Raw genomic sequence first — 25944 nt, 5'->3', positions numbered from 1 at the left:
TGATGATGCAATAGTTTGCACTAGGTGCTAGGATTTCTGGGGGTATATCCAGGGCTGGACACAGGCCTGGGTAAACCAGGTGCCCGCCTGGGGCCCAGACAGAAATGAGGCCAGACAATGGTATTTTTTTTCCCTCATTGTGCAATTATTATTATCATTATCTCTGGCCAAAGGGAGGGCCCCCAGATACTAAAAGTTTGCCCAGGGCTGCCAGGAGTCTAGGTGCGGTGCTGGGTATATCCCAGAGTCATTTGCACCTCCATAAGACAAGCCACTCTGGAAATTGTTTTGTGGTGTCTTTGTCCTTCCTGAGCCCACTGTGGACCTAATTAACCAGAGTAAAGCAGAACCAGGTGCTGGAAAGATGTGGATCCCCTAAAGCATGAGGAGCTGTTCCTGTTTTTAATACAGCATGGGGCAGAGAGCAAACAAGACATAGTAAAGGGCATTTCCAAAGTGGCCTGCAGCCCCCAGAGTGCAGTGGTAAGAAGCAACATGATGTAATTGAACCAAATAATGAAAGGGATAGAGAGGGAACCCAGCCAAGAGGTAAGGATGCTCTGTTATGTTAGAACAATAACTCGGAAATGTAAGATGCTTAGGTTCACATTCTTCTTTGCCACAGGAGGCAAAGCATTCTTGAGCAAGTCACTTGATTTCTCTGTGCCTCTGTTCCCAGCTGCAAACTGAAGGGTAATAGCATTGCTCCACCTCACAAAACTGTTGTGGGACAAATTCATTTTTTTTTTTTTTTTATAGATCATGAGATGCTCTGATATCTAGCAATGGTGGCCCCCAAAGTAGCAGGAAAAACCTAGGCACCATTCAGCATGACCTTCTTGTGTCCTCATAACAAGATATTTAGCAGAATTCAGATTCATTAGAATCTGGTTGTGCTAGAAGTGCTTCTGCCGTGGCCCTAAACTGGCAACCTCTGTGCTGCCAACCTCGCCCCTTAGCACCCATGCCACCCCAGCCCCTGCTCAGCACACTGAAATGTCAGCACATTCAGAAGCGCTAAGAAGATAACTCTGATTTCCCTGGACCCCTTCAAAGATGTTTTTTATTTTTTCTTTAAAGGATAGTTTTCTCTTTCATTTAAGAAAAAAAGAGACAACATCTTTAAGAGGCACTTGAGCCTCCTCCGTCTAGCGGGCTCCACATTCTTTCGAGTGCAGTACATATGGCCTATTCATATTTAATGATAACTTTACAAGATATTCATCCAGGCTAGAATTTTACTCTCTGATGAACATTTCAGAAGCTTTGTATTTGGTGGCACAGCTCTATAAAAGGCAAGAATTCAAGTTACTGGAAATTGAAGCCAATCAACTTACTGGAAAATATCCATCAGTAGAGTTAGTTCACGATATGCAGTAGAGACTTCACAGTGGCTAGACTAGTAAGCTTCCCACTGGGCCTGTATCTGACACGAACTGTTCTGATATTCCAAGTGCCAGCTGAACTCCTTGCATCTAGCTGACTACAAAAGGCTGCCTAGGCAGAATACATTGCACGATCAACTCCTTCCAATTTCTTTGGCCAAAAAATGGTGGATCCTGAGCTTAACCCCTCCCATTCACTGCCTTGCAGCATATTCTATCCCCATTTCCAGGACAGGAGAGCTGCTAAGTGCTATATACTAAGCATTTGCTCCTGGACCATGTCATACCTGCCTATAGCCCTCCTCAGTCACCCAGCAGAGCTCAGCACCTGCAGTCGGTTCCCCTGAAGTCTGTCCTCCTCACTGCCAAGAAGCCTTGAATGTCACCTGCCCTGGAGGCAGGGATCCTCCGTGGGCTGTGTTAGAGGCAAGTGCCCTTTGTACAAGTTTGATAAGGAAGGAAAGTCTAGCATCTGTTTAAATTCAATGAAGCACAATTATGCTGCCAGAGCCAACCTACACACCAGGTGTGATCAGAGGAGGAGACAGGAATCTTTTTGGTCTGGGATTTGTGGTGGGTACAAAACTGTTGTTTCATAAATTAAGTGCTAAGACCCACTCTGAAAGTAGTAGACTGTGCTCATCACCAACTTTCATCCCTTCCTGGACAAAGGCATTTCCCAGAGTGGAAAGTGGTTTATTTTGGCTGGGCTGTAGATCATCACTGCAGCTGAGTGAATACCTCAAAAATGTTTCCAAGAATATTCTGTGGAATAAAAATATCAGATTCACTTTGGCTCTGTGGGGCCTCATGATGGCTTCCTGTGACTATTCTGGGGATGAAGTTGGCTGACATGAGCATGCACATCAGTAGGGAATTTTAAGCAAGCATCGGAAAATATTCTTGGATACTGGAGTCAGTTCATGGAAAGCAAATTTGTAGCTCAGAAACGAGCTTATTCACACCAGAAACCTTATCATCAGCATTACTTTTATGCAATAAACTGAAGAAAAGCAAGACCATGTGTAACAACACAACTTGGACACTGATTTCACAAATCTCCAAATCACAGAATCAGAAAAGGAGGGTTGGAAGGGACCTCAGGAGGTCATCTAATCCACCCCCCTGCTCAAAGCAAGACCATCCCCAACTAAACCATTCCAATCAAGGCTTTGTCTAGCTGGGTTTTAAAAGCCTCCAAGGATGGAGAGTCCACCATCTCCCTGGCCCAGGTGGGTAGCCTGTTATAGTGCTTTACCACCTGCTTAGCGAGAAAGTTTTTCCTCATATCTAACCTAAATTTCTCCTGCTGCAACCTGAGACCGCTGCTCCTTGTTGTCATCTGCCACCACTGAGACCAGTCTATAGCTCCATCCTTTTTGGAACCGCTCTTCAGGAAGTTTAAAACTGCTATTAAATCCACCCTGTTTACTCTTCTCTGGACTAAATAAGCCCAATTTCCTCAGCCTCTCCTCATCCGTTATTTACACTGCCCTCTACTGGACTCTCTCCAGGAGAATTTGCCCACATCCTTTCTGTAGTGGACAGGGGGCCCCAAAATGGACACAATACTCTAGAAGTGACCTCACCAGTGGCAAATAGAAGGGAAGAATCACTTCCCTCTATCTGCTAGCAACAGTCCCATTAATACAGCCCAGTGTACTGTGAGCCTTCTGGGGAACAAGGGCACACTGTTGGTTCATATTCAGCTTATTGTCCTCTGTAATGCCCAGGTCCTTTTCTGCAGAGCTGCTACCCAGCCAGGCAGCCCCCAGCCTGTACCAGTGTATGGGATTGTTCTGTGCTAAGTCCAGGACTTTGCAGGTGCACGTACTGAACCTCACAACATTTCTTTTGGTCCACTCCTACAATTTGTCCAGGTCTCCGAATCCTCCAGTGTATCTAAATCAATGAGCAGCCCAGAGAGTAAAGAGCTTCCATAGAAGGTATTTTGGAATATAGCTTCAGAGGAATTATGATTAACTTTCAGAGCCCAAGGGGGTAAGATGTTGTACAAGACTATTATTAAGAAGCTATCCCAACCATAAAGAGCTTAAATGAGAGACAAAAAAAATGAACACGTTGGGAGCTGAAAAAAGGTGGCAGTGCAAACGTAACCAAATCAGTGTCTTGTTAAGGATGATTTTTGGCTTATCCAAAGGTCAGCTGTGTTTTTAATTGTTCCTCTTGCAAACTCAAACCAAATTTTTACAGTTTCTTTGTTACATTTGCACTGTTTCCTGCTTTTCTCCTGACATGGGGGTTATATTACACTAACTTAAGAAGTGCTGAATGCATTCCCCACCCAAGATGGAAACAAAAGTGGGGAGAAAAAGAAGATGCTGAGGGGAAATCATCCAAGTGGAAAAAAACACAAATCATTTTGACAAGTCACTTTGGGCACTTGTACATGTCCTCAGGGGTGGGGAGGGGAGGAGGTGTTTTAATTAGAGCAGGTTTTGGGAGCTGCTTTAATTAAAACATCCGTGGCGTTTTGTGCATTGAATGTTTCATGTTTCAAAGTGGCAGTGAGGGCACTTTAACTAAAGCTCATTTGATGAGCTTTATTTAAAGCACCCCTGCTTTAATTGAGATTAAATTGAGTCTGCTCCAACATGTTTTAATCAGAATGTATCAGAGCACATGTAAAAGTGCCCTTTTCAAGCAGGGGGTTGTCGAATATTCTCATGTTTCCAAATCCTACTAAGCTTCAATTGGGATTAAGGGTTGAGGAGAGGTCAAGTGATGTTGCTGTAGAAGGTAGCTGCTTGAAACCAAAGGTTCAGGAATAATTTGGCATAATCCAAATGCATCATCGCTCCATAACCCCTTTCGGGATCCGGAAACAGGTTTCCCCTAAAGTTGAGAAGGCAACCACATACAAGGAGACTGATAGGAGAAGCTATCATCCCCCAAAGGAACTCTCAAGAAGAACAAAACTGTGAAGAAGCAAGGAGAGTTGAAAATGGTTGCTGGATCTGGAAACAAAGCAAGCAAGGCAGAAAAGCAAAGGTGGCAAAGCAGCTCTTGTTACTACAGACAACTTTGATAGCTTATATCAGTATGCAGGCTTCTTAAATCCCTAATAGAAGGGAAGTTGGATAAAGGTAGAGTAAAGACAGCAGAATTTGGGAGCAGAGTTACAGTCAATGAGAAGGAAGGCAGGGCAGGATGGTAAAAATGTGGCTAAAGATTTAAGCCACTATAGAACTCCAAATCAAAATTATATCCGACAGAAAGGAAAAAGCAAAAGAGGAGCTTGCAGAAAAAATGGAAGACATAGAAAGCCATGAATCAGGAATTAGGTGACCAAGCACTCAAGTGACAAGTCCTAATGAGGACTTAGTGCTTTCAAAAGCCAAGCCAAGCCTGTGGAGAAAGTTTATACACATGCATGGAAGAGCTAGTCATTTATAGGCGGCGGTACGCACCAGAGAATCCACAAGGCTTTTTATGCGTCTCAAAAGCTAGTTCCTTCAAGCAGTCTGTAAACTCAGGCAAGAGCAGTTAATGCCCATTCCATGTCCAAACCTTTCTTGGCATCCAGGAGGCTAAAAACAGACATTTTCCTTTCTGTAGCCTGGGTACACCCGAGGGGTGTGCCTTGTTCTCCAATGATAGTGGTGGTGGTCAGGCAGGGTGCTGAGGAAAGGGTCAGCTACTAGAGCGGTTTCCTCCCTTCTCTATAGAGCTAGGCCGAAACCAAGTACTTAACTATGTACAATGTATTACAAGAATAAATACAGACACTTAATATAAAATATTTACAAGGCTTAACATATAATACTATCTCTCTCTCTCTCCCTATATATATATATATATGTCGCAGGGTACCTCGGTGCTCTGCTCCTAGAGAGGGGAAACTGCCAGGGAGAGAGAGCCCTGGCAGGGAATAACGAGCACAGCTGTGGGTTGCCCAGGGCAACCAGGAAGTCAGATGACCGGAAGGGGCAGGGCCTGGCCCTCATAAGGCCCAGGGGATGAGGCCAGGCTAGCAGTTCCCTGCCAGCAGCCAGAGGGGCAGGAGCTCCTGGAGTTAGGATGCGAGACCTGCAGGTACAGCTCAAGCCACATAAAAGAAGGCAGCTCTAAGATGTCTGAGCAACGTGGTTATAGCCAGGTGGCTTATAGTTATGTTATAGCCTAGGGGCTTGTGTTTTGCATTGTTGTTATGTATTACACCGGTGGCTTGGGTGAGGCTATTAGGGATTGGAGGAGGCCTCATGGGGGACCCACAGTAGCGTGGGGACCCCAGTGCCAGTAAAGGCACGGTGTACGTGGTGCATAGACCCCAGCCCCAGAGAGGGGGCACTACTGAGAAGCCCTAGTGCGGGCGTGGTGAGCCCCAGAGAGGGGGCACTATTGAGAAAGCCCTGTGAGAGGGCAACCTTGCAGGAGAGAAGGCCCCGGGAGAGGGCGATGGTACAGAGAAGGTCCTAGAGAGTGGGTGAGTGTATTTTGACAGACCAACATCTAGTTCAACTGCGAGGCTTGGGGCGTGGTATCAGGGGAGGTTGGAGCCATGCATAGCCCATAAGGCTAGGGTGCCCAGGGCACCCATTTGCAGGACAAGACCCACGAGGGGTCCGGGGGTCCAAGGGGACAGAGGTCACAGCGAACCGTGTTCAAGAAGACGTGAGGCAGCCTCCCAACCTTATCTAACAGCAAAGACATGGCGGGCAAGAATCGGAGAGTGCCCTTGGGCCGACTTGGCACGGAGGAAGGGGCCTCAAGGAGACCACAGCCCTCCTGTAGGACCCTGCCGTGACAATAATATTCCACAATTCACATATAATACCAAATAACTTACAACCTATACAACACAATTAACACACAGGGATATTAACTGATATAACCCAAGTAAAATTAACAATAATATTTCTTTAAACCTTCACAAATAACAATGCCAATATACACATTGAGGTATTAAAACATATAAACCCCCTTAAAGAATACCTCTAGCTATATAGCCCTTAGCATAACAACCTCAGAACAGGGAGTGCACTCAGCACCTCTCTGAAGAGTTTCCCTAAAGCCCCTCCCCTTTTAAGGCCCTGGGACATGGGCACACCCCTCCCCCAATGGAGCATGGAGGCGGCAGACCTTCCTCACCCATGCCAGCTTCCCCTGCGGGGCCTGCTTCCCCAGTAACTCATGCTTCCTTTCTGGAGAAGGCAAGCCTCATCCCCTGGTGGCCAATCCTGCATGAGCTTCTCCCCAGCGGTGCCTTTGGCTCTTCTCGATGGCCTGGCACCCTGCATTGGGCACCCAGGGCTCTGTCTCTCTGGTGGGAGGCAAGCCCTTGCAGGCTCTGGCTCCCCGGCCTCACACCGGGGGTTCTCCCCTTTCCCGGGCCCTGCTCTGGGCACCGGGGCTCTTTTAGTTAAAGGTGGAGCCGCACTGCAGGGCTCCAGTCACTCGGCCTAGGGCCGGGGCTAACTTAAGCAGCCGCGAGCTGCTTCCAAGGCAGTTTCTCCATGCACCAACCTGTGCTCCGGGTGAGGCCTGAGCAGCTGCGAGCTGCTCCCAGGGCAGACTCTCTGTGTGCCAACCTGCGTACCAGGTGGAGCCCAAGCAGCCTTGAGCTGCTCTCAGGGCCAGCTCCCCATGTGCCGATCCACACACTGCTGAAGCTCAGGTGGGGTCCGGAAGACAGCCATCTCTGGAGCTCCTCTCTCCTTGCCGTCTCTCTCCAGTCTGCCGAGCACGCTCTCCTTTTATACTCTTCAGGGGCTCTACCCACAAAGTTCTCCGGACCTGGCTGGTACAGTTCTGATTCAGATCCAGCTGCTCCTGGCCCCTTCCCTTCAGAAAAGGGTGTGGTATTGCTTCCCTTGCTGTCTCTGGATTGGTGGATGAGCTCCACCAATCACACAGCAGACCCTCAAGCCTGGGACTCTACCCAAGCCCCAAAAAAGATAAGCCTGCTACATTTCTATGGAACAAAAAGACAAGATTCTAATCTTATCCTGTGACCCCCAAGAGCTGAGGCTATAGGACAGGCCTATAGGAATGGGCAAAGACCATAATTATGACGGCAGACAGAAGAATTCACATGTACAGAAGGTAGAGAATAATCAGCTCAAGCTTGGCTAGGACATCAGTGTCCAGATACTGCTCGCTGACTGAACTCATAGCCCCTGCAGTCTTCCAGCCACCCAAATGCTATTAGGTAATAGAGCTTTTTATGTCTCCCCTCAACACCTCCCTCAGTAGCAGCAGTGATCCGTCCTCTGAAGCTGCTTTCTCTGCAACTTGCTGGTATGACCTACTAGTGAACATGTAACATGGGTCTCCCTCAGGTCCAATCCACAGGGAATAGAAATTGGTGTCAGCTCCACCTAGGGAGCTTTGCCTTTTATCTACAGATTGAGGTTAGTTCTTTCCATGCCTGGGCATGTATGTGATTGCTAATGAAATAAAAGGACTGCTACATACACTGAATGGAAGAACTAACCCCCAAATGTGGGCTTTGGTTGGCATGAATCTGCATAGCTTTTCATAGATTTTTGGCTCAGCCCCCAAAACACTGGTGCCAAACAGTATTAGGCAGTGGTCCACTGGAAAAAACAGTGGTGTTTCTTGCAGGCCAATTTTAGGAACAAGTGCTAGAGCAGCGATAACATATAATGCCAATTCCAGTAGGAATTCCCACACTACAAAAAAAGCGGCTAGATGATGCAAAACTCTGAACTGGGCTAAATTTGCCTAATCTGGTAGAGAATTATCTTTGAAAGAATCAAGGATAAAATGCTACTAGTGTCACAGCATAGCCATTTTCTAGAAGGAAACGGGTATTGTCTGCTCCCCTGCTGCATGGTGACAAGCAATAACAGTCAGCTAGTATGAGATCTACCCCAGGGTAACAAACCAATATAAATTATACCAGGGTGCGTATATTTCTGCATGCTTTTATATGACACCCATTAACATGGTAGATATAGACCCAGAAGGCAGATCAGTCCCCTGAAGACAAGACCTCAGTTCTACATTACTGAACGCCCTGCGATGCCATCTGATTTATGTTCTAGAATGACAGAGGAGGGCAGCATTGGCCCAGACATCAGCTAACTTCTCAGGAATAGGCAACAGGACTATGATGGTACAGGTGACTATACACCTACAGTTGGCAAAGACATTGTGAGGGAGCACCTCGAGAGGCTGGACATCCATAAGTCAGTGGGCCCTAGTGAAATGCACCCAAGAGTGCTAAAAGAGTTGGCTGACACCTTAGCTCTGCCATTGGCATGGATATTCGAAAACTTGTGGCGCACAGGTGAGGTTCCTGAAGACTGGAAGAGTGCCAATGTATTGCCTATCTTCAAGAAAGGAAGATTCAGGGAACTACAGGACAATCAGCTTGACCTCATTCCCTGGAAAGATCTTCGAGAAAGTTATCAAAGACTCCATCAATAACAGGCTGACAGAAGGTGCCATCCTGACAGACAGTGACTTCCTGCCCCTTGGGCAGGGGGCTGTACCCAATGATCTTGCGAGGTCCCTTCCAGCCCTAATGTCTATGAAATCTATGGATTCCTGTTCCCAGCTTTACTGCCCTACTGAGCATCCTTGGGCAATTATTTTCCTTTCTGTACAATGCCCAATACAAGGGGGCTATGGTCTTCTCTGTGGTCTGCAAAACTACCTAAATAACCCAGCAACCATGGCATGAAGGAAGATAGCAGCTGGCAACCTGGAGATAAACATATCTTTTGGATTTTAAAAGTTGTTTTATGCAAAGCAATGGATACTTTGATACATTATACAAGGGCTGGCCAACTTCTGAGCCCTGGGGGCTACAAGAGCAGGGGCTGTACACTGCAAGCCACAAATCACCCCAACACATGGACACTCTCCACCCCTGCTGTTCTGTATGCCTACACAGACACCCTTCCCACCACTGCACTGGGCACTCCTCCCCCCCGCACCATGTAGGCACAATCCCTCCCTTCACCAGAACATGCACCCACATATACACCCCCTCTCCCCCACCACCCCAGTACATAGACTTAGTTTCTTTGTTATCCCCCGCTCCCCCAAGTGCATGGACCAAACACACCCGCTGCTCCCCACACTTCATCATATTGGCCCTAAGCCCTGGGACAAGGGTAGGAAGTGGCAACTGGAGGAAGGAGCCTGGAGACTGGCTCTTGTTGCAGCTAAAGCAATGGGGAGCAGTGGCTAGGTGAGAGCTTGAGGGCAGCACCTAAATCCCTCCTAAGATGCATGCAGCCTGCAGGCCCCAGATGTACAGCCCTATGTTATAGGATGTTTGCTATGGGCCTAAAATAGAAACAGATTTTTAAAAAAAACAACAACTAAACAACTGAATCTCAGAAGAAAAACATACATTGAAGCTTGCATCCAAGTAGAGAGATACTTGCCATGCTTTTGCTAAACCACTGGCAGATAGAAAATGTTTAAAAAATGCTAGACTGGAACCTTAGAGTACTGGAAGTTTAATAGACATTATTTAGAAATATTTATGACTGTACTAAAACAATCCAAAATTATTACAGATCTCTTATTAATATTTACTGCATGATAAAATGCTATTAACCAAATATACCACACACTCATTTGGAAGAATCATAATATACATTAAATTGATGGGCATTTATCTACGTTTTTACTAGTGACTAGTCAAGTCATTGTTGCCACTCACTTTGATTGCTCCCTGGTTAATACTATGGTATGGCAAGTCAGGGCCAATAGTGATGCAATGGTGTTTCAGTTTTACTATCTTGACTGCCCTACATTACATGGAATCTGGAAAGGGAAGAGTTGACAGAGATCATGTAAACCAACTCTGAATCACTGCAGGTTTTCCTTTTTTTTTTTTTAGCTGGTCAGATAAGCATTTTGAAAAGACATAGCAGCCAAGGTTTTACTTTCTCAAGGGAGCTATTGGTATAATTTTACTTGACCAGAGGGCGGTAACAGGGTCAGGCTGTCAGCGTCTATTAAGATTTGGATTTGCGTCACTGAATGGGAAATACTTGGCTATATTGCTTCTCATTAGATTGCTTTATGATAAATCTAATCATTACCTTAAAATCAGACAAGTGTAGTAAGGTTATAAACCTAGCTCTCCAGCTGCCCCAGCTGGGCTGTTAACCGCACGGCCTTCTCATTAGGAGCAGCAGTGTTACAGGAATGCTACCTGTGTTCCTGTATCACAGCAAACAGACTGGCTCCTGACACCCAAAAGCCTGACAAACAGGTGCCTCAGGTTCTCATTGCAGAAGCTCCTGACACAGGAGCTGAGCCTTCTCACTGCAAAGCCCATCGTTTTGTTGGGGAGAACACTTCATGGCTAGTAATGCAATGACATCACACTTGCTGTTCAGTCAGGATTGGTTTATGCAGCACTTCTACTTCACATGAACTGACTCCACGTAACTGCAGACAGTTAACCCATCTGGTAGCATAGACCTCTCCAGACATTTGTAGCAGGATACATGAATTTGCACATAATCACAGCAGAGCCCAAGGAAAAAGTGCTGGAGAGTGTCACCCCTAGATTTTAAAGGCATCTTCAACTAATATGTTAACATGCTGTGAGGGATGTATTAGTTGAATTGGACTCGTGTAACTCTATCTAATTAATTCAGTGAAAACCCATGTGTGAACTTTTACTTCCATTTTAGAATAGCTTAAACTGAACCAAGATAACCCAATTCCAAATCATTTTAAGCAAAATCAAAACAAACTCGGTTTGAAGTGAAGGGGGAGCAGCCACACACCCTTTTCAACCATTTTAATTAACTCAAGTTAAGTTCCATCGTAAGTTAAACCAATACAGTTTTTCTTGTGTAGACAAGGCCTTTGGATTTTGTTTAAGCTGAAACAAAGTGACCACTTAAAAACAGAAGAGTGTTCACACAAAGGGTAGGTGCCAGTTTCATTAAATGGGTTTTAAAAATAATTTCCAGTTGAACTGGGCACAATTTAGGTGCATGCGGGCAGGTCCATAGACTTATTCCATAGAACAGCTCTTTCTAACAATATTTGCTTTTTTCCATGAAGCCTCTCTCTCTGGATAGCATCTCACATGGCACTGTTAGGGCAGCTTCAGAGCTCTTTAGAAGGTGTTTGCATAGGAAAGCTTTCTGAAAGTCTGACAAAAGAAAAACCCAAGTGAATGTGACATTTCATTTCCAAACACAATTCTGTCATGGTTTGTAGCCAGGGAGAATGCAGTAGGTTCCCCTTTCTGCCTCCATGTTTCCAGGGGCATTGCATAAGAGGATGAGCAAGGAGCCAGATATTCGGGTGCAGCTGTCCTTTACTGCCCAGTTTATTCCGGTGCTTTTCAACATCTACATCAGTGATCTGGATGTGGAGGTGAAAAGCACACTGGCAAACTTTGCAGATGACACTAAGCTTTGGGGAAGTGCAACCACACAATAGGGTAGGCTGATGATCCAGGCAGACCTAGACAGATTAGTTAGATGGGTGGACCAGAACCTGGTGCTGTTCAATACCGAGAAGTGTGAAGTGCTCCATCTGGGGAGGAAAGATCCGCAACATACTTACAGGCTCAGTGGCGCTACTCTAGCTAGCACCATGTCTGAAAGGGACAGGTCATAACTGACCATAAAATGAATGAGCTGCTAGTGTGATGCTACAGTTAGCAGAGCAAACAATATGCTGGCATGCTTCAACCAATGCATCTCAGGCAAAACTAGGGAAGTTATTCTCCCACTCTACTCAGCATTGGTGAGGCCACAGCTGGAGTACTGCATCCAGTTCTGGGCACCACACTTGAAGAAGCATGCGTAGAAGCTTGAGAGAGTCCAAAGAAGAACCACTCGTATGATTAGAGGCCTGAAGAGCAAGCCATGAGGAAAGGCTGGCAGATATGAGACTGTCCAGCCTAGAAAAGAGGACTTTGTGGGAATTTGGTGGCAGCTTACAAATAGATCAAGGGAGAGCATCAGGGGCTAGGCAAATAACTATTCACCAAAGCACCCCAGGAGAAAACCAGGAGCAATGGTCATAAACTCATAGAAGAAGGTTTCAGACTGGATATAAGGAAATACTTCTTCACAGTTCGTGTGACCAGACTTTGGAATAGACTGCCAGTGGGGATGGTGCAGGCACTTACCCTAGAGATCTTCAAAATGAGACTGGACACACACTTTGCTGGGGTTATTTGGCCCTAGCAGTCTTTCCTGCCCAGAGCAGGGGGGCTGGGCCCCATGATCTCATGAGATCCCTTCCAGCCCTAAACTTCTGTGAATCTGTGATGGGGTAGAGTTATTTATATAGGGACATCCCATAGCTATGCAACAGCCTTATCTCTGGTGTACTGGCAATAGATTCATGACACCATACAGCTGCTCTTTTGACCTAATCTGAAGCCTACAGAGCATCTTTTCACCAGCTTCAAGGGGTCCACACTTATTGTTATTCAAGTAAACTACTGCTGAGGTGCCTTACAGCTGATAGTAGTTCAGGTTCTCTTGTATGCATGAAAATGCATACAAGGGCTAGGGACAGACATTACACAAACTGGTTTAAGTGATCAGAAACTGATTTAAATCTGTAACAGAACAAGTTCAGTGTGCATAAGCCAGTTTCAAAGTGGCCAAAACCAGTTTGAGATAAAGCTGGTTGAATGTAACTGGTGGAGCTCAAACCAGTTTATGCAACTTCTGTCCCAGACCCCTTCCTGGTAAGTTAAACCAGAGTCCCACAGCATCCCAGCATGCTTTCTGGGCTGTGCTCTTAGCTCCAGTGGAGCAGGGCTGGCCCTGCCTCTCTGCTCCCCAGCCAGAGCAGGGACAGGCAGAGGTGGGGGCCTGGCCGCACACTGGTCCCGGAAGGAAGCAGAAAAGAGTTTCATTCCCCCCTCACTCCTGTCCCACCAGCACGGACCTTCATTTCTCCACTGGCTGCTCCAGTGGTGGGGGTGTGGCCAGCCCTGGCAGTAGCCTGAAGTGAACTGGCCAGGTAGGGGGTTTAATTCCTCCCTCCCTGTCCTGCCAGCCTGGACCTGAGCCAGGGTCCACCTGGCACTCCCCCGTCATTGCTACAGCAGCAGGGGCACAGCCAGATGCAGGCCAGCATGGTCTCCTTGTGGGGGAGGGGTACAGAGCAGGGGATTACTCCCCCCTTGCCTAGTGAGAGGGGTGGCTGGACCCAATGATCTTGTGAGGTGCCTTCTAGCCCCTTATAGTCTGCGAATCTATGAGTGTCAGGTCCGTCTCATTTCCATAGCTAGTTCAAAATACATAACTAGGGGACTGCAGTAGGGTCTGACCACTGCTGCCTGCTCCCTCTTTGGGCAAGTGACAGGATAAGCCCCCTCCACAAGAGGGAGAGAATATCCTCCCCCCCTGCCCCCCCCACCTCAGAGGCCAGGTCCCTTGATGGGGACAGCAACCCCTGTCATGGTTTTCAGGGAGCGCAAGCCTCTTCCCAGTGGAGGGGGCTGTAAGCAGCTGGTAAGAGCTGCCATGGACTGTGCAGGGTGAGTGGTAGCACTGGGGCTCATAGGAGGCCATAGCATGGCCCCATAGCCCCCAGTGATGTCTGGTTATTCCCCCCTCTTCCTCCTTGCCCCATGCAGGGACTAAGCGGCAGCGGACATAACCCCCCTCTGCCTCAGGGGGCCATGCCAACTGGTGTCTGGCCGTGCTCCTGACACTGCTCAGGTCCGTGGGACTGGGAGGGAGGAATTAAATGCCCGCCCTGGCCAGTTCACTCCAGGCAACTACCCAGCCTGGCCATGTCCCCCAGCACAACTTCCCTGTAGCTGATGGTGTACTCTATCTAGCAACCCTTGGCTCCTGGCCTCAGCAGCTGCAGGCATATGCCTGCAGTTCCTCAGTCCAGAAGGATGTCTGTTCAGTTGCAAACTGGTTCAGTCTAGGCAGGTTAGACTAACCTGCAAAGATTGAATCAATTCAAGCTCCAGCTTTTTGAATGTCTGTCCCTAGCCAAGGTGTTCCAAATACATTCCTGTTTAAACTGGTTATCCCCCAAGAAGATATTTCTCCTCCTTAAAGTAGATAAAGCTCCGAAATTAACTGAACAAGCATTTCATGCAGGAACAATTGTATTGCCATTTGATATACTGACACTTTGAGAGGTATTAGCCAGTCTGGGTGGATCACTGTTACAGAGGTTTAAAAATAAGAGCTTACTTCTGGCAAGTGTAATGCATTATGTCACAGCCATTATACAAACCTAGTTATTTACTACTTCCCCAAACACAGCTCAGTAATCTTGTGTTCTTAACTGTCTACTGAATGAATGTCCTTCATTTTTTTGCATAAGTTCCAGACAGATATCCAACTGACAACATCAGAGATTTACTGCCACAAAGCTCATATCATTAGCAGCTCAAAGGTTTCTGAGCCTCCCAGAGCTCCTCTGTGACACAGAAGGGCAGGCCACAAGCAAACACCCTTGGAAAGACAGCAGCTAGAACTGCCAAGTCTGCAGTATCTGCATTACTAACATTGCCTACTCCATCCAGCTCCTGCTAAGTCAATCCTATGTTACTATTCTGTATCCATCAGTGCCTGATCATTAAAAAAGCATAAGGTGAGATCCTCAGATACACTGATATACACCAGCAGAGTGAGGGTCTGGTGTATGGCTTCTAATTCTTAAATCACAGCACTGGTTACTTAAAGATCAGTTTTATTTCCTGCTTTATCACAGATACCTTGAGTGACTTTGGATACATCACTTTACCAGTCTGTTCATGTGTTAAGTTAGCATCACAGTGCTTACCTGTTAAGGACATTGCATGAACAGCAATTAGTCTTTGTCAAGTGCTTTCAGATCTTTTGATAGAGATACAGAGCACAGACAGGTAGGCACAAGAAGTCTTGCCTGTTGTTCCCCCTGTGCAACTTCAAAGGAAGTCCTTGTTTATGTTTTAAAGTACCTTATTTCTACCTGATATCCTGCCGCCTTCTCTGCACCTGTAGTAGTGGAGTCCCCACTTCCTAAGTTGTTGGGACAGAGTCTCAGCAAGTTTAAATGAAGAAGAATGGCTTTGGTGCAGCTCTGGCAATTTGCAGCAGGTGGGGATCTGGCCCATTGCCTGCAGTGGAACAACAGCAATTGGTACCAGCTGGGGATCTTCTTGCTCTAATAATAATCCTTTACACTCACATAGCAGCATAACTTCCCTCTGAGGGTTTTAAAGCATTTCAGTTCTCCCAATGTTCCTTGGATGTAGAGGGGTAGTATTATCCCTGTTGGACAGATGGAGAACTGAGCCACGAACGGACTAACTGACCTTGCCAATGTCACAGAGCAAATCAGCAGCACAGCTGCCCATAGCACCTGGGTCACATATGTGCTCCCTCTCCTTTAGCCAGAAATTCTGTCTGCAGATTCAGGTATGTAGGGAAGCAAAGTGGCAATGAAACAATAAACCAGTGAGAGGAGATGGACTGGTGCATTCTCAGCATCTTGCTAGTGCAGTTATTGGTGAATGCAGAGATCCTTATGGCCTTCATGATTCTGAAAGCCAGGTACTAATCTAAATAGGTTTAACTTAAAGCATGCCTGCCATCAAATTCAGCCCTGCTGGCACTGCATTTTTAGTAAAGATTCTTCCCATATTTATTCCGTTTAAAGGTCTGAGTTTCTCAAATCAGTTTAAAGAAACTGTTATTTGAAACATCATAGGGCAATGGCTGGAATCCTACTGTTCCAGAGCAGTCTGTTACACAGGAAGGACTCCTTGATGTACAACTTTGTGTCTTTAAGCCAAAACTGGGAACTCATTCTGGAAAACAGGCAATAGTTCAACCATGAGTGACAGGGTAAGAATCCAGAGTCAAGGGTGACATTCACTGGCCTGAGTCTCCCTTATACAGCAAGTCTGAGTAAATGATCACAGTGGTCTCTTCCAGATGTAAATCTACAAAGCACAAGGAAGCCTTCGGAGTAGAAGACTTTTACTGATTCACAGCTTGGCTGTAAGGTAAATTACTGAACAAATGCAACATTACTAGGCATAATGCTATTTTGTGAGACACCTGGAAATACTCAAAATGAAGGTGTCTGTGTTCTATAAGTACAAACTGTAATTAAGTGAGCTTTTCTGTAGGTGCTCAACTGAACTGCTGAAGAGTTGCACTAGACATTTCCTAGACCTTCAGGCTGCGAGGAAGCCTTTTGATCATCTATTTGATCATCTACCCTGCAAAACCAGCAGTCAGAGAAATCCACCCATTACTCCTAGAGAAGAGGGAATTATTCTCCTTTACTATCAAGCCCTGTAACTTGGGATTGCATTAGAAATGGTGCCTTTTAGACAGACATCCAAACTCGAATTCAAGACTCCAAGAAATGGGGACTCCTAATCTGTTGCAGCTATTCATTGTCCTTGTGAGTATCAACCAGTGTCTGCATTTGCGCTTCAGGTTGGGCACTCAGAATCATTGTGACATTTGGTAAGTTTGGGCCTTTCTTATGCATCTAAAATTATATAGAATCAGAGTTATAAAGAGGATGATAGACATCCCAAGTCTCACTGTCCCATTCTAAGCAACAGATCAGAGTCCCCTCATAAAACAAAAGGATTTATGAGTAGATTATACTGTAATTTAGTTCAAAGTTTTCTCCAGTAAAAAAATCTTTCTTTCAGGGTAATTTGTTTCAGCTCTAAAGCAGCTGCTGCTAGTTATGCAACTATGAAATATCATGCTTTAATATTACTTAACTCCCTTTGGCTAGGTTGCCATGAAATGCTGTTCTGTTTGAAAGATCCAGATCCAAATGTTTTCTGATCTCCAGATAAAGCCCTAGTTAAACAAGGGTGAGGCTGTCTTTTGGGATGCACAACTGTGCAAAGGCTGTGAGAAGTGGTGACAGATGACTGGACCTGTTTGAATCCTGTTTGACAGAACAAAACTCTCACCCCTTGGAAAGTTCAGCATTCAAACTTGACCAAAAGTAGACAGCTAGTACACTGTGACCATTGCTGATCATGCTGACCAGCACATACTCTTGCTTTCCTGTCTGTCCACCTGATCCTACCTGTTGCCTCATGGTTTGTACTTTGGGCCAGGTTCCATCCTTGTGTTCTGTGTTTGTAGTGTCCTGCATGGGGAATTCTGCTCCATCACTGGGGCTGTTAGCTGTTACCCCAGTAAATACCTAAATGGTGTGATTTTGCTAGTTTTGCCTTAAAAAAACCCCTTAAAGCAGGAATTCTCCTTGCTAAGGTTCATGGTGCTGAAAATGTAGACACTTCCTGAAGCAACAAAGTTTGGTCAATGGAAGATTTTATGCATCTCTCTCTGCCCTGTGACCTTAGGGAAGAAGGAATCATTCCACTGAAATCACCTGCTTCGAGCTAAGCACACTTCTCTTCTGGTTCAGATCTGTGTGTTTACCAGACCCTTTCCAAGTAGGCCTTACTCATTGATTAGTGTGTGCTGCCTCTCTCCCTCTGTCCAGTCTGTGGGGGATATGGTTCCATGGTTCCATTAAAAACATCTAAATGGTGTAGCAAGAGCAGAAAAACTAACGAGGTTAAAGATAAAGCTTGATCACTTTATGAATGCAATTACATGTCATAGTTGCCAGTGATAGCAGAAGACTGGCCTCTGATCCAGGAAGTTCCTTCCAGTCCCATGATCCTACAGTTCTGCAGTCTGGCTTTGGGCATCCCCCACGGAGTCCTGGTGTCAGGCAAGATGGTAGCCAAAGGGGAATGTCTTCAACAGTCTGGAAAAAGAGGACATTTCCTTCTGGTTTGGGAAGGTGCCCCAATTGTCTATTGCTGAAGAAGGTAGCAGTGGGATACCAGATGGTCACATGTACCTATATTGTACCTGGTGAAAGGTGTATCACAGATAAGACTACTTCAGCAAGCTGCTCCATGTGAGCAGGACCCATTGGTCACATTAAGCTCTAAGGTGAGTCAACTGCTCAGAACAACTTACAGTGCTGGTGGCTTTGAGCTTTCTCATTGAACCTTCAATACACTCTCTGTCCTTTTTGTTGGCACCATTCTTCCCAACATGTTAACACAAAGCCATAGAAGAATTGCACAGTTCATCAATGCTGTGCTTAGATGCTTTCTGTGCATCACAAGAGAGAGTCCCTGCCCTCAAAGTATCTATACACTAAAAAGACAAGCCAGAAGACAATTCACAAGAAGAGAATTATAGGCACAGGAAAGGGAAGCGGCTTGAACAAGGCCACCCAATAGGTCAATGGCAGAGACTGGAATAGAAGCTGGGTTTCCTGGCTCCCAATCTGGTGCCCCTAGCTGCCACTGACAGTGAAGTTGTTGTTGTCTCATGTTCTGTTCTTATCCAACATTTTCAGCAAACAAACTATAAAAGAACAGTGTCTCTGAAAGTGGAAGCACAAATCTCCCAGAGAAACTGGCCGGGTGCATCTACACTTACAGATGAAGGTCTGCGGAGAACTTGTCTCAATTTATTTTCTATCAAGCAGTTCCACTTACTCAGTTCCAATGTGTACGCAGGCTGCCTCCTGCCACTACAAATGAGGGTGTAAAGAGATCAGCATTTGTCTAAATTCTGGCAAATTCTTGAACCAAATGTTTTTAATAGAGGTTCATAGATTCATAGATGCTAGGGTCGGAAGGGACCTCAATAGATCATTGAGTCCGACCTCCCGCATAGGCAGGAAAGAGTGCTGGGTTCAGATGACCCCAGCTAGATGCTTATCTAACCTCCTCTTGAAGACCCCCAGGGTAGGGGAGAGCACCACCTCCCTTGGGAGCCCGTTCCAGACCTTGGCCACTCGAACTGTGAAGAAGTTCTTCCTAATGTCTAGTCTAAATCTGCTCTCTGCTAGCTTGTGGCCATTATTTCTTGTAACCCCCGGGGGCGCCTTGGTGAATAAAACCTCACCAATTCCCTTCTATGCTCCCGTGATGAATTTATAGGCAGCCACAAGGTCACCTCTCAACCTTCTCTTGCGGAGGCTGAAGAGGTCCAGGTGCCCCAGTCTCTCCTCATAGGGCTTGGCCTGCAAGCCCTTAACCATACGAGCGGCCCTTCTCTGGACCCTCTGCAGGTTAACCAGATCCCTCTTGAAGTGTGGCGCCCAAAACTGCACGCAGTACTCCAACTGTGGTCTGACCAGCGCCTGATAGAGGGGCAGTATCACCTCCTTGGATCTGTTCATCATGCATCTGCTGATGCATGATAAAGTGCCATTAGCTTTTCTGATGGCTTCGTCACACTGCCGACTCATAGATTTCATAGACATTAGGGCTGGAAGGGACCTCAGAAGATCATCGAGTCCAGCCCCCCGCCCAAAGGGCAGGACGTCAGCTGGGGTCATAGGATCCCAGCAAGATAAGCATCCAGTTTCATCTTGAAGGTGTTCAATGAAGGCGCTTGAACAACCTCCGGCGGCAGGCTGTTCCAGACCTTGGGGGCTCGGACAGTAAAGAAATTCTTCCTTATGTCCAGCCTGAAACGATCTTGTAGTAGTTTGTGACCATTCGTCCTCGTCATCCCTTGGGGCGCTCTGGTGAACAAACGTTCCCCCAGATACTGGTGATCACCCCTGATAAACTTGTAGGTGGCCATCAGATCACCCCTGAGCCTGCGCTTTTCCAGGCTAAAGAGCCCCAGGGCTCTCAGCCTGTCATCATAGGGTCTGCTTCCCTGACCCCTGATCATGCGCGTGGCTCTTCTCTGGACTCTCTCAAGCTTCTCCACATCCTTTTTGAATTGTGGAGCCCAAAACTGGACGCAGTACTCCAGCTGCGGCCTCACTAAGGCCGAGTACAGGGGGAGAATGACGTCCCGGGATTTGATTGAGAAGCATCTATGGATGCAAGCCAGCGTTTTGGTCGCTTTACTAGCTGCAGCATCGCATTGCAGGCTCATGTTCATCTTGTGGTCAATGATGACCCCCAAGTCTCTTTCTTCCATAGTGCTAGCCAACAAAGCACTGCCGAGCCTATAAGGATGCTGCGGGTTTTTCTTCCCAAGGTGGAGAACCTTGCATTTATCGGCATTGAACACCATCAGATTTTCATCCGCCCACTTGCTGAGCCTGTCCAGGTCAGCCTGGATCACCCGCCTGTCTTCTGGCGTGGATGCTATGCCCCAAAGTTTGGTGTCATCGGCGAACTTGGCCAGTCCGCTTCTGACTCCAGTGTCCACATCGTTAATGAAGATGTTGAACAGTATGGGTCCAAGGACAGAGCCCTGGGGGACCCCACTGGTCACAGGACACCACGATGAGTGACTTCCATCAATTACTACCCTCTGGGTCCGACCCCGGAGCCAATTTTCCAGCCAGTGGATCGTGGGGGACCCAAGGCGACAATTGGCCAGTTTCTCCAAGAGACGATCATGGGACACCAGATCGAAGGCTTTTTTGAAGTCAAGATATATGACATCAATCTCATCTCCCTTGTCCAGGTGATAGGTCACCTGGTCGTAGAAGGAAATGAGATTGGTCAAGCAAGACCTACCCGCAACAAACCCGTGCTGGCTATCCCTTAAGATGTTGGCGTCGGCCAGTCCATTAAGGATGGCCTCCTTAATAAACTTTTCTAAGATCTTCCCCGGGATAGAAGTCAGGCTGATGGGCCTATAGTTAGCCGGATCCACTTTCCTCCCTTTCTTGAAGATAGGCACCACGTTGGCCTTCTACCAGTCTTCGGGCACTACACCAGAGCGCCAAGAGTTTTCAAAGAGCCGCGCTAGAGGCTGGGCTATGATGCTCGCCAGCTCCTTGAGTACCCTGGGGTGAAGATTGTCAGGGCCGGCTGACTTGAAGGTATCCAGCTTCTCAAGATGTTCCTTCACAAAGTCAGCATTAATGGAGGGCAGGGGATCACCCTCACCCGGACTTCCCGGCCCTGTAGCAGGCACAGGCGTCCCATGGGGCTGATGAAAGACCGACGCAAAGTACCTATTTAATAGGTTGGCTTTTTCCTGGGCGTCAGTTGTCAGTTGCCCCATCTGGTTCAGCAGGGGCCCAATGTTGCCCCTGCTTTTCCTCCGGCTCCCCACATATCTGAAAAAGGACTTTTTATTGTCCTTGATGCTCAAAGCTAGCTGGAGTTCAGTTGCAGCCTTGGCTTTCCTGGCTGAACTCATGTTCACCTTGGAGTCCACTAGGACTCCAAGATCCCTTTCCACCTCTGTGCCACCTAGCAGGTCATTCCCTAGGCTGTAGGTGTGCTGGACATTTTTCCTCCCTAGGTGCAGCACTTTGCATTTCTCCTTGTTGAATTGCATTCTGTTGTTTTCCGCCCATATGTCCAACCTGTCCAGGTCTGCTTGTAGTTGTTCCCTGCCCTCCGGCGTGTCCACTTCTCCCCACAGTTTTGTGTCATCGGCAGACTTGGAGAGAGTACACTTCACTCTCTTGTCCAAGTCGCTGATGAAGATATTGAAGAGTATCAGTCCAAGGACCGAGCCCTGCGGGACCCCACTGCCCACACCCTTCCAGGTCGATACCGACCCATCCACTATGACTCTCTGGGTATGACCCTCTAGCCAATTCGCCACCCTCCAGACTGTGTAGTCATCCAAGTCACAGCCTCTTAACTTGTTTACCAGTATGGTGTGGGATACCATATCGAAGGCCTTCCTGAAGACTAAGTATACGACATCCACCCCTACTCCTGTGTCCAGGCGTTTCGTAACCTGGTCATAAAAAGAGACTAGATTAGTCAGGCATGATCTGCCTGCTACGAACCGGTGCTGGTTTCCCCTCAGCATAATTCGTCCTGCCGGGCTCTCGCAAATGTGAGCCTTGATAATTTTTTTCGAAGACTTTGCCTAGGATGGAGGTGAGACTGACTGGCCTATAGTTGCCCGGGCCCTCCTTCCTCCCCTTCTTGAAAATGGGGACCACATTGGCCCTTTTCCAGTCCTCCGGGACCTGGCTTATGCTCCACGAGCATTCAAATATTACCGCCAGTGGCTGTGCAATGATGTCGGCCAGTGCCTTCAGTACCCTCGGATGGAGCTCATCTGGGCCTGCCGATTTAAAGGCATCCAGTTCCTCCAAGTGACTCTGCACCATCTCAGGGTCTACACATGGTAGTCTGGCACCTTGCTGCTGCCTCTCTACAGTCCCAGTGAGAGACTTGTCCTGCCCCTTGCTTAGGAACACTGAGGCAAAGAACTTGTTGAGGAGTTCAGCCTTGTCCCCCCTGTCCGTCACCAATTGCTTCTGCCCATTTAGTAGGGATCCTATTCCTCCCTGGGCCTTCCTTTTACTCCCTATATATCTAAAAAACAATTTTTTGTTATCCTTAACTTGGGATGCCATCCTCAGCTCCATGGTAGCTTTGGCCCGTCTAACTGCCTCCCTACAACTGCGAGCAGAGGAGGTATACTCCTCTTTGGTAATCTCTCCCCGTTTCCACTTTTTATATGCTCCCCTTTTAGTCCGCAGGCTGCCCTGGATTTCTCTGGTCAGTCAAGGAAGCCTCCTGGCCCCTTTCCCTCTTTCATTAGGTTGTAAAATGCTAGTGCTTCTTTAGGACAGCTGGGTGAGTTATTTATCTCCTGTCTACCATCAGGCAAAGTTATCTGAATTAGGACACTGCAGACAGAGTGGAAGCAAACTCTTTTACTATCCCGCTGTAATCCAAGGTAAAGGCAAGTGAAAATGCAAGCTTCAAGAGTGGTAAATGTGTCACTGGAGCTGTAAAACCTTCCTGTACATTTCAGCATCCCTACAGCTCTGTTCCCACATACTGGGCATGGCTTGTAAAGCCAATTTCTTTTAGGTCACTGGTTTGAATCCTAGCAACACTGGAAATTGTTAGTGACTGATGTGGCATGATCTTAATCCTGGTCCTCCACACACACACATACACACACCTTTGCTAGAGAAGACTACAGGGCAATACCAGGAGGACCTTAATAAAGGTCAGATGGCCCCAGATTACACCCCATAATATGTCTGTATGCACCTCCCCCTTACACTACAACTGGTGGAAGGTCAGTGGCTTATGGAAAAAATGTACTGGAGGTCCCAATCCCATTGCTAATGGGCAGGTTCATTAGTAGGATCAACAGCCAGTTGCTCAACTAGTGTTCAGGCCAAATAGAAGAGAGGGCACCAGGAAGCCTGCTCTGCTCCTCCTTGCTTTGTCCCAGCTTGGGGAACTTTAGTTGCTGGTGCTATGAATATGGGACATTTCACAAGTCCGAAAATCACTTGAAAGTTAAATGGCACAGAAACAAGAGGCAGCCTGAGACTGGCATCTTAGTGCTGTCCTCCAGTGGAGAAACAGGACTGCAATGCCACCTAGTGGGCACTGGGCTGAAGGTTTTCAAGTGGAATCAATGTGGAGAGCTGACTTCTCAGGCTCCCTGCAGCACCGTTTGAAGGCTGTACCCACTTTGTGTTGGCCAGTCAAGGCTTCAGCAAGCAAATAGTGAACACCCTGCTCTGTTCAGTGCAGCTAGGTAAGTCAGGATGCAAGCATGAGTGCCTAAGCTTGGTGAGAGAGCAGTAGCAAGGAGGGAATGCTGTTCAGCTTGGATGTGCGCATGCTGATCTAAACACGCACGTGAAGCAACTATCCATGACCCAGCAGTATCACGAATGGGATCTGACTGCATAGGGAAAACATTTATTTGGTATCAAGGTTATTTTCCCTTCACTGCCTCCATCTCTCATAAAACCTCCCGCCTGAGGAACATGTTTACTGTTTGTGCTCTAAGGAACGAATGCATCATCCTTTCTCTTCCAGTAAATATGCCTCCTTGCCAAAATGCTTAATGGGCAGCAGAGTGAAATCAGATCTTTGGGGACTCCAAACTTCCGCGTGTTGCCTATAAGGCCTCATGTAACAGGGCTTGGACTAGGTTTCCCTTGCAATTAAAACATGGGACCAGTCATCTAGAGCAGCGGTTCTTAACCTTTTGCACCTTATGTCCCACCAACCATTTTGTCAAAAACCCCTGGTCCCACCACGATAAAAACAAAACCCCACTTTTTCCAAGAAGTGTATTCCTGCAGAATCTCGAGCCTGCAGGCCCCCTACCTTTCTCAGGCAAGCCACATTTTTTGGATAACTCTCACCTACACAACCTTCGTGTCACACCAGTGGGACATGCCCCACTGGTTGAGAAACACTGACCTAGAGACTAAGGCTCCATGTCTGATGCCCTCACGGATATTCTGTGCAACTTTAAGGAAATCACTCAATTGCCCTCTCACTCCATTTCCCCATCTGCAATCACCCCTACAGAGGACTGGGAAAGTGGGTACCCATTGGGACCTTCAGACAGCAGTGCAATGGTAGAAAAAGCAAAGAGTTGCTAAACAGTCTCCTGGAAGATACCACACCAGTGTCCTTGATTAATCTTGCTATGTGGATACATCATAAAATGTTGGCCACATATGGAACATTTTGCATAACACATCCCAAACATGGTTGGTTTTGATTTTGCCTATTAACCATGGCAAACTTCCTTTTCCTTCAGTACATGCTGACAGATAGAGGCCTCTTTCACATAAATTAGAGAGCTGCATGACCCACAATAATGCTTGGCTGCTAGCCACAAGCTAACTGGGATGTTAAGTTGAAGCAGGTTGAGGAGCAGTGTATACGTCCTGTAAATATAAGCTTGAGCATCAAACAGCTGTGAAACTTGCTGGGTACATATAAAAATGCTGTAAAATCGAACACAAACCCACACTGTTTTTCCTGACTGTTTGCCCACACCTATGTGGCCAGAAGAGCATCATGAGTATTTTGCTGAGTTCGGCCTTGGTACAGCTTTAGAACAGAGTTTATGACTGCCTCTTATGGCAGGAAACACCAGATAGTACACTGACAAATAGGGTCCAGCCATATGGTACATTTACACCAGTGTAACTTGCCTTTACATGGCTCTTAAAAAAGGAGTGAACACATCATAGGTAGCTCTACACCAGTGTAACCTACTGGGATCTGGCATAGCTTGACCCTGAAGGGGGAGGGAGGAGAAAGTGGGTAAAACTCCACCTGTGTAAATACTGTGTGTCTGCAGTTACACTGGGGTAACTGTCTGCACAATGTAAACAGGCTGAAACCTGTTCCCTGGTGGCAAAGAGTTTTAATAGTACCTACTGTGGCAGCTACTTTCAGATTACTCGTTGTTTCTCTGCACTGCTTTCTGGTGGAGTTTACATCAGTGTACAGAACTGATGTAAATTATACTGGCATTTCATGTCCAAGATGACAGGCCTGTATCCAAGTCCACAGTCCTACGAGTTCTTAGTGTGTGCGCACTGAACAGTCTTGGAAGTTATGTCATGTTATTATTATTATTTCTGTGTTGCAAGCTCCTCAGAGTTTGCTGACTGCCTTAATTCCTATGAACCAAGTTAATTCTTGGACCAAAGTTGCTTCAAAAGAAGGCCATCCTTCTGTTTGTGACCATCTCTGTTCTTAGACTGGCATGCAAAGGGCAATCAACCACTAAGAACATACTTGGATTTTGTACCACTGAATTCTCCTCCATGGCTTCCACTTTGGCTATCATTTGGCAAAACAGTGATGGTGCTCTTCAGGTCTAGGAAAGGGTAATTTGTTCTTACTGTTCTTTTTGTCTCCATCCTCTTG

Source organism: Alligator mississippiensis, chromosome 4 (genome assembly GCF_030867095.1).
Source record: "Alligator mississippiensis isolate rAllMis1 chromosome 4, rAllMis1, whole genome shotgun sequence".
Classification (NCBI taxonomy): Eukaryota; Metazoa; Chordata; order Crocodylia; family Alligatoridae; genus Alligator; species Alligator mississippiensis.
Note: the sequence above shows the minus strand (reverse complement) of the source record.